This window comes from Giraffa tippelskirchi, chromosome 3, assembly GCF_054371585.1.
Source record: "Giraffa tippelskirchi isolate mGirTip1 chromosome 3, T2T-mGirTip1v1.2.pri, whole genome shotgun sequence".
In the NCBI taxonomy this organism is placed as follows: domain Eukaryota; kingdom Metazoa; phylum Chordata; class Mammalia; order Artiodactyla; family Giraffidae; genus Giraffa; species Giraffa tippelskirchi.
In genome coordinates, this window is record NC_137277.1 from 57907204 (window position 1) to 57915794 (window position 8591).

The following is an 8591-nucleotide window of genomic DNA, read 5'->3' on the forward strand; positions in this document are numbered from 1 at the left end:
TTTATATTTCAGTCTTTTTTTTTTTAATTAAGCTTAGATGAAATTAGAAACTGAAATGCTCCATGATGAGACATATTAGAAGTACCATATGCAGAAACATTTATCTCTAAATTAATGTAATTGACTGGGCAAAGGAGTCAGGGAGACAAGCGGTTTCTTACTATTCTGATAATCTAGGGAGAGAGACACATTTGAGATATATCAAGTGAAAAATATTACTAGATCTTTTCAGGTAACTGGAAGTAAGCAGTGGAGATTGTAATTATTACAAATATTGTATATTCCATTCATGTCCATTGTTTATTGGACCTTCCTAATGCTATATAATAATATTTTCAAAGACTCATAGAATTAAGAACACTCATTCTTGAATGGGGTAGGTGCTGTATTGATACTCAGTCAAGAGACATGGTGTGTGAATTTTCTTTTTTTTCTGCTCGCTACCCCTTTGAATAGTGATTAAATCCTCTTGTCAGATTTACAGCTCAAGGAACATTTGAGGTATGCAGCTTTCAGCCCAGCTTCTAGTTTCTATCAGAAATTTAGCTGGTTTGTTCTTACTATAATAAGTTGAGATCTGATCTTACTCCCCAGTGGCTGCTCATGATACTCTGAACTACTAGAGAACATGTAAGCAACATCAACAATAACACAAATAAATCCAGAGAAAAACAAAAAGCTTATACTCTGGCTTCAGCCTATAGTATCATGAATGTTTTCTCTCTCCCTTGCTGCCTCTGATGACTGTTTGTGGGAATGTAAGGTAAACGGAAGGGCCACTTTCTTTCAACCCTCAAATTCTTTTTCTCTTTCTTCTTCCACTTTCACCGAGGATATCAGCCTCAATATGGATGTGGAAAGCTGTTTTCTTCAAATATTGGTGCTTGGTCAGGATAAGGTAGGTGTTCAGTTTCCGGCTGGCAGCAGTAGGGAGAATGGAGTGGTGTATAAACAACAATATGTTTTCCTACTTTGTTTCAACAGAATGAGTAAACCATCAGTCTTACAGTTTTAGGTTTTCAAGATAATTGTACATTTTTGACATTTCCTATATGTCACACATGAATATCTATTCATTAAGCAGAAAATCAGAAAAGTCTATTTCAGAGTTCATGAGCCAGAGGAAATCTTAAAGTGTTGGTTGGATTGAAGAAATGTCCATTCTTTGGATGTTAAAAAGAGCAGCCCTATGAAAGGTCCTTTTCATACTGTTCATGGGGTTCTCAAGGCAAGAACACTAAAGTGGTTTGCCATCCCCTTCTCCAGTTGGATCATAGAAAAAGCAAGAGAATTCCAGAAAAACATCTATTTCTGCTTTATTGACTACACTGAAGCTTTTGACTATGTGGATCACAACAAACTGCGAAAAATTCTTAAAGAGATGGGAATACCAGACCACCTGACCTGCCTCCTGAGAAATCATGCAGATCAAGAAGCAACAGTTAGAACCAGATATGGAACAATGGACTGGTTCCAAATTGGCAAAGGAGTATGTCAAGGCTGTATATTGTCACCCTGCTTATTTAACTTATATGCAGAGTACATAATGTGAAATGCCAGGCTGAATGAATCACAAGTTGGAATCAAGATTTCCAGGAGAAATATCAACAACCTCACATATGCAGCTAACACCACGCTATGGCAGAAAGCGAAGAGGAAGTAAAGAGCCTCTTGATGAAAGTCAAAGAAGAGAGTGAAAAAGCTGGCTTAAAACTCAACATTCAAAAAACTAAGATCATGGCATCTGGTCCCATCACTTCATGGCAAATAGATGGGGAAACAATGCAAACAGTGAGAGACTTTATTTTCTTGGGCTCCAAAATCACTGCAAATGGTGACTGCAGCCATGAAATTACAAGATGTTTGCTCATTGGAAGGAAAGCTATGAACAACCTAGACAGCATATTAAAAAGCAGAGACATTACTTTGCCGACAAAATCTGTAATAGTCAAAGCTATGGTTTTTCCAGTAGTCATGTATGGATATGAGAGTTGGACCATAAAGAAAGCTGAGCGCTGAAGAATTGATGCTTTTGAACTGTGGTGTTTAAGAAGACTCTTGAGAGTCCCTTGGAAGGACTGATGCTGAAGCTGAAACTCCAATACTTTGGCCACCTGGTGCAAAAAAACTGACTCATTGGAAAAGACCCTGATGCTGGGGAATATTGAAGGCAGGAGAAGAAGGGGGTGAAAGAGGATGAGATGGTTGGATGGCATCACTGACTCAGTGGACATGAGTTTGAGCAAGCTCCGGGAGTTGGTGATGGACAGAGAAGCCTGGTGTGCTGCAGTCCATGGGGTTGCAAACAGTTGGACACAACTGAGTGACTGAACTGGACTGCAAGGAGCTCAAACCAGTCAATCCTAAAGGAAATCAGTCTTGAATATTCACTGGAAAGACTGATGCTGAAGCTGAAGCTCCAATACTTTGGCCACCTGATGTGAAGAGCTGAGTCATTGGAGAAGACCCTGATGCTGGGAAAGATTGAAGGTAGGAGGAGAAGGGGATGACAGAGGATGAGATGGTTGGGTGGCATCACCAAATGGATGGACATAAGTTTGAGTAAGCTCCAGGAGTTGGTGATGGACAGGGAGGCCTGGCGTGCTTCAGTCCATGGGGTCACAAAGAGTCGGAAACAACTGAGAGACTGAACTGATGAAAGGCCCTGATTCCTCTTTTAAAATATGATGAAAGCCATTTCATTCTTATCCAAAAATATGCACATTTGGGCATGCTTGTTATCTTCTCATTTCCAAAAATGGAATTCAGGAAGTGATCTCTTGTTTTTAAATATTAATACTTGTACATGCAGTGGTTTATTCCTGAGCACATGAGGAGAATTTTTATAGAGTCTTTTATTCATAAATGGATTAACTACCTTTTACAATCCCAAATTGATAACACCCTTCTCTCAGAAAACTTTGAGATGCTGTAGCTTCTCTCATGAGTCAGTGTATACTCCATGTGTCATATATACATTCATGTCTGCAAATATAATTAGGAAATTCTTCCCCTTAAAAAATGCTATATCCCAAAACCTAGCAGGAACATTTTTGATTATTCTCTTTTTTGCATTAGAGCCTCTACTATATTCCTTTCAGGGTGAGAGTTAGCTACCTTTAAGGGAAACTTAATTCTTCTATTTTTAAGGCAAATAGGGTCAGAAATAATTTAATACCTCAGAGGGCCATGTGTTAACTCTTGGGAAATGCTAATCCCTGAGTTTATGAATCTGATCCTTTGATGGTTATGTGGGCCAACCCAGCATATTTATTTCTTTTCTTTTCTCAGAACTATTTTAAAAATAAAATCTAAGTGGTTCTTTGGTGGGGGCCTGGATAGAAAAAAATTAAGCTGTTTTTCATGTTGATTCCTTTCTTTTCCGAACAACAGCATCGTAGATCCCCGTCTGACACCCGACAGAATCAAATAAGCCAACTATAAAGTGCTCCCCTTCCCGGCTGCATTTCTTTGGCAGCCCTTCAGACAGCCTTTCTGCTGCTTAAAGGTGTTGGCGGTTTTCTGCTGGATCTACAACTCTGAGATCTGGCTAGGGTGGAAGGGTAGAGAAAGCTACTAAGAGGGAAGAGCTTTGTTTACCTGCATCCGACTAATTCTCCAAGGTTTAGTTTACTAACTGCACTTCAAAAAATGCATCAGGAGAGAAAGAACTCTCAAATCCCTTGATTGCCCATCTGTTTCACCTAAAAATCAGGCTATCCTCCCCCGGTGGCTGTAATATTCCACCTTGCCTTCTGACTTCAGAACTTCAGTTCACATAAAGTAGTCAAGAAGAGTGTTTATAACAGAAAAGCTTAATAAAACCAAAGGAGGCCGGAAATGGGTCACTGACGGGCAGTTATTGTTCATGGATTTTTGTTTTTGTTATTGTTGTTTTCTTTTCTTTTGTTTTCAGCTAGAGGGTAAAATTCAAGTCTTAGGAACTATGTTGTGACATCTACTACAATTCGAGCGTCAGACCTCCTCCCCAGAGACATGCTGCCAGAATGACTCATCCATTTCCTAGATGGAAAGCACAGAAAAAAGTGATTGAAGCTAAAAGTGACTTTCACTTGGAATTAATCATTTTTCTAGTTACCCATTTTCTTTTCCCCTCTTGAGTATCAACACAAGGATAAGGAGGCTGGCTGTGTGGGCATGCAACCTATGTAGTCACCGAGTCTGAGTCCCCGAGCCCAGAAGAGTTTCTTGATTTGGTTAATGGCTTTCTGCCCCCTTAAAATTCTCGATATTTGTTGTGAATTATTTAATTGGTTCTGAGGCAAATTAGAGGTAATGCTTATTTTGACGATGAACTGTGAATAATAACAGAAGTACCAGACTGGAAGATCTCACCTAGGATGCATCACTAATTAGCAGTCTGAGCACTGGAAGTTAACCATTTAATCTATCTGGTGAACTTGGTGAGTGAGTTCAACTGGAGCAGTAGTTTAAAGCAGATGATATGTTTCACTTGAGGTATCATCATTTTTGCTGCAGGGGGGAAGGGCTTCCCTGGTGGCTCAGATGGTAAAGAATCTGTCTGTAATGCAAGAGACCTGGGTTTGATCCCTGGGTCAGGAAGATCCCCTGGAGAAGGAAATGGCAACCCACTCCAGTGTTCTTGCCTGGAGAATTCCATGGACAGAGGAGCCTGGTGGGCTACAGTCCACAGGGTTGCAAAGAGTTGGACATGACTGAGAGGCTAACCCTGCTACTACTGATGGAGGGGGATGAGGGAAACAGCCTCTGGGTCCCTGTTCCTGCTTCAGTGTGAAGAGTGGGTCTTTTGTCTCTTGCATGTTTCAAAGGTCTCTTCAGGGTCAACTATGACTATTCTAGGAACAGTATTCTTGGAGATCAGAGTTTATGACTGGGGATGAGGTGAAAACAGAGAGGCAAAGAGTGCAGTGATTTTCCAGGATGAAAGGAGTTTATGTAAAGATTTGGATTGGGAGGGGCCAGATGCCAAGAAAATTATGATGGCAAATTAAACTCCTCACTTGCCAGCTGAAATACTGTCTGCGCAGATTCTTCCTTGATTCACCTAGTTTCTTCTGACATTTCTTGGATCTGAACTCCCATAGGCCTTAAGATCTTATCACTCATTTGACACAAACATGCTGCTTTAAATAACATTTTGAAATAAAAATGCTAATATTAGCATTGCTGTACTATATTTTTTGTTTCTGGTAGAATAAAAGTTTCATTTGGATGGCCTGCCTCCCCAGCCAGTTATAACTTAGCACATGGTAATCTATCAAAAATAGTTTTGACTGCATTTATGTAATGGATAAGTAGATTATAATCTCCTTGAAGATGGACAAAATTAATTTCTACTTCCTGTGTTTCTCTCAAGACCGAGCAGAAGATTATGTATATTCCACTGATACTGTTATGAAGTGATTTAACAATTGCTTCCCTGGCATGTTGCCTGGGGGAGTTTTTATGAAGGTACACAGAAAGTTTTAGTATACTATAAAATAGGAAGTTCATATTCAGTTTAATTTTCTGGAGGAAACTGATTTTTCTTTAAAAAAAATGTCTCAAATAAGCAAACGCACAGACAAATAAGAAATGTAAAAGAGAAAAAAAAGCAGCCCACTTTTCTTGCATTTCCTAGCACAGTGACTTAAGTGCACAGAAAACCCTAATCTTTCAGAGGAAGCTATCCAAATGGAAATTATCCTCAAAAACAGTCCCAGTTTCAGTGCTCAGATTGTAGAGCATAGACCAGCAGCCTCCTGAAACCACAGCCTGAATTTTGCAGGTCATATTGGAAAAAAAATAAAATTCCACTTAGAAATTATTTGATTCACAGTCAGTCCTTAAAGACCATATTTTAACCAAACATATAAACCAAGAATTAGAGCCTAGTGCCCCGAAACAAGAAGTATAGATAGAAAGCATCCATTCGCTGTACATTCCATAAAAGTTTCCCTAAGATCAAGAGAAATTTGACCAAAGTTAGGCAATTATATACCACACTAAGAATGAACAGTTTCAATTCAAGATGGCCATCAAGAAGGAGACTAAACCCACCTCCTCATACAGGTACATATGGAAAAATGTCCTTTGTTGGGTGGAGGCAGGGGGAGATAAACTAGCTAAGCAACTCCTAACATTTTGGGTGAAGAAGAAAAACCCACATCCAAGAAGGTAGGAGAGACTGAAACACAAATCTCACCAGAAGCCTGACACATGGTGTGGTAACCCATGATTGGAGAGAACCCCAAATCCTGAGCTTCTCTGTTAGAAGTGAAGGGTTTTCACCCCCATGTCTAGCTTTTAAGACTTGTGCTTCAGAAATGGGCCCCCAGAGCATCTAGCTTTGAAGCCAACTAGACTATAGCAAACTGAGAAATAATCCTTAAGGGGTTTGCATGGACTTAGCCAGCCTCAGGCCCAGCAGAGAGGCAGCTGTCTGAAAAAGGCCCAGTCTCTACGGAAGAGGCTCATCTTAGAGTATTGGCCTGAGAGGCGGGCATCTGATTTAACACATATTCGGGGATCTACTGAAATACTCTCCAAAAAGACAGAGGGTGATGGTTGCCATCTTTGTGGTCTGCCTGTATTCATCAGTTTTTTTCTTTTTAATTTTCTATTCCACATATAAATGAGATCACACAGTATTTGTCTTTCTCTGACTTGTTTTACTCAGCTTTAAGGTTTCAAGTTTCACCTGTACGGTCACAAGGGTAGAATTTTCTTTCAGTGGCTGAATAGTATTCCATATACGTATATGTGTGTGTGTGTATATATATATACACACACACCATATTTTCTTTATCCATTCATCCATCAGTGGGCAATAAGTTTGTTTCCATGTCTTGGCTATTGTAAATAATACTGCATGGAAAATGAGAGTATAGATATCTTTTCGAGATAGTGATTTCATTTCCTTCAGATATATATCCAAAAGTAGCACTGAGGGATCATATGGTAAATTCTATTTTTAATATTTTGAGGAACCTCCAGATCGTTTTCTGTAGTGGCTGTGTCAATGTACATTCCCACCAACAGTGTACAAGGGTTCCCTTTTCTCTACATCCTTGTCAGCATTTATCTTTCTCTTTTGGATAATAGACGGTTTAACAGGTGATATGAGGTGATATCCTAGGTGATATCTCACTGTAGCTTTCATTTCTATTTCCCTCATAATTATTGTTCAGTTCAGTTCAGTTCAGTTCAGTCACGCAGTTGTGTCTGACTCTTTGCGACCCGATAACTGCAGCACGCCGGGCCTCCCTGTCCATCACCAACTCCCGGAGTCCACCCAAACCCATGTCCATTGAGTCGGTGATGCCATCCAACCATCTCATCCTCTGTCGTCCCCTTCTCCTTCTGCTCTCAATCTTTCCCAGTATCAGAGTCTTTTCAAATGAGTCAGCTCTTTGCATCAGGTGGCCAAAGTATTGGAGTTTCAGCTTCAACATCGGTCCTTCCAATTAACACCCAGAACTGATCTCCTTTAGGATGGACTGGTTGGATCTCCTTGCAGTCCAAGGGACTCTCAACAGTCTTCTCCAACACCACAGTTCAAAAGCATCAATTCTTCTGCGCTCAGCTTTCTTTATAGTCCAAATCTCACATCCATACATGACCACTGGAAAAACCATAGCCTTGACTAGACGGATCTTTGTTGACAAAGTAATGTCTCTGCTTTTCAATATGCTGTCTAGGTTGGTCATGACTTTCCTTCCAAGGAGTGAGCGTCTTTTAATTTCATGGCTGCAATCACCATCTGCAGTGATTTTGGAGCCCAGAAAAATAAAGTCAGCCACTGTTTCCACTGTTTCCCCATCTATTTGTGTTGATGTGATGAGACCAGATGCCATAATCTTAGTTTTCTGAATGTTGAGCTTTTAAGCCAACTTTTTCACTCTCCTTTTTCACTTTCATCAAGAGGCTCTTTAGTTCTTCACTTTCTGCCATAAGGGTGGTGTCATCTGCATATCTGAGGTTACTGATATTTCTCCCATCAATCTTGATTCAAGCTTGTGCTTATTCCAGTCTAGTGTTTCTCATGATGTACTCCGCATATAAGTTAAATAAGCAGGGTGACAATATACAGCCTTAATGTACTCCTTTTCCTATTTGGAACCAGTCTGTTATTCCATATCCAGTTCTAACTGTTGCTTCCCGACCTGCATACAGGTTTCTCAAGGGGCAGATCAGGTGGTCCTCTTTCAGAATTTTCCACAGTTGATTGTGATCCACACAGTCAAAGGCTTTGGCATAGGCAATAAAGCAGAAATAGATGTTTTTCTGGAACTCTCTTGCTTTTTCGATGATCCAGCAGATGTTGGCAATTTGATCTCTGGTTCCTCTGCCTTTTCTAAAACCAGCTTGAATATCTGGAAGTTCATGGTTCACGTATTGCTGAAGCCTGGCTTGGAGAATTTTAAGAATTAATTTACTAGCGTGTGAGATGAGTATAATTTTGCAATAGTTTGGGCATTCCTTGGCATTGCCTTTCTTTGGGATTGGAATGGAAACTGACCTTTTCCAGTCCTGTGGCCACTGCTGTGTTTTCCAAATTTGCTGGCATATTGAGTGCAGCACTTTCACAGCATCATCTTTCAGGACGT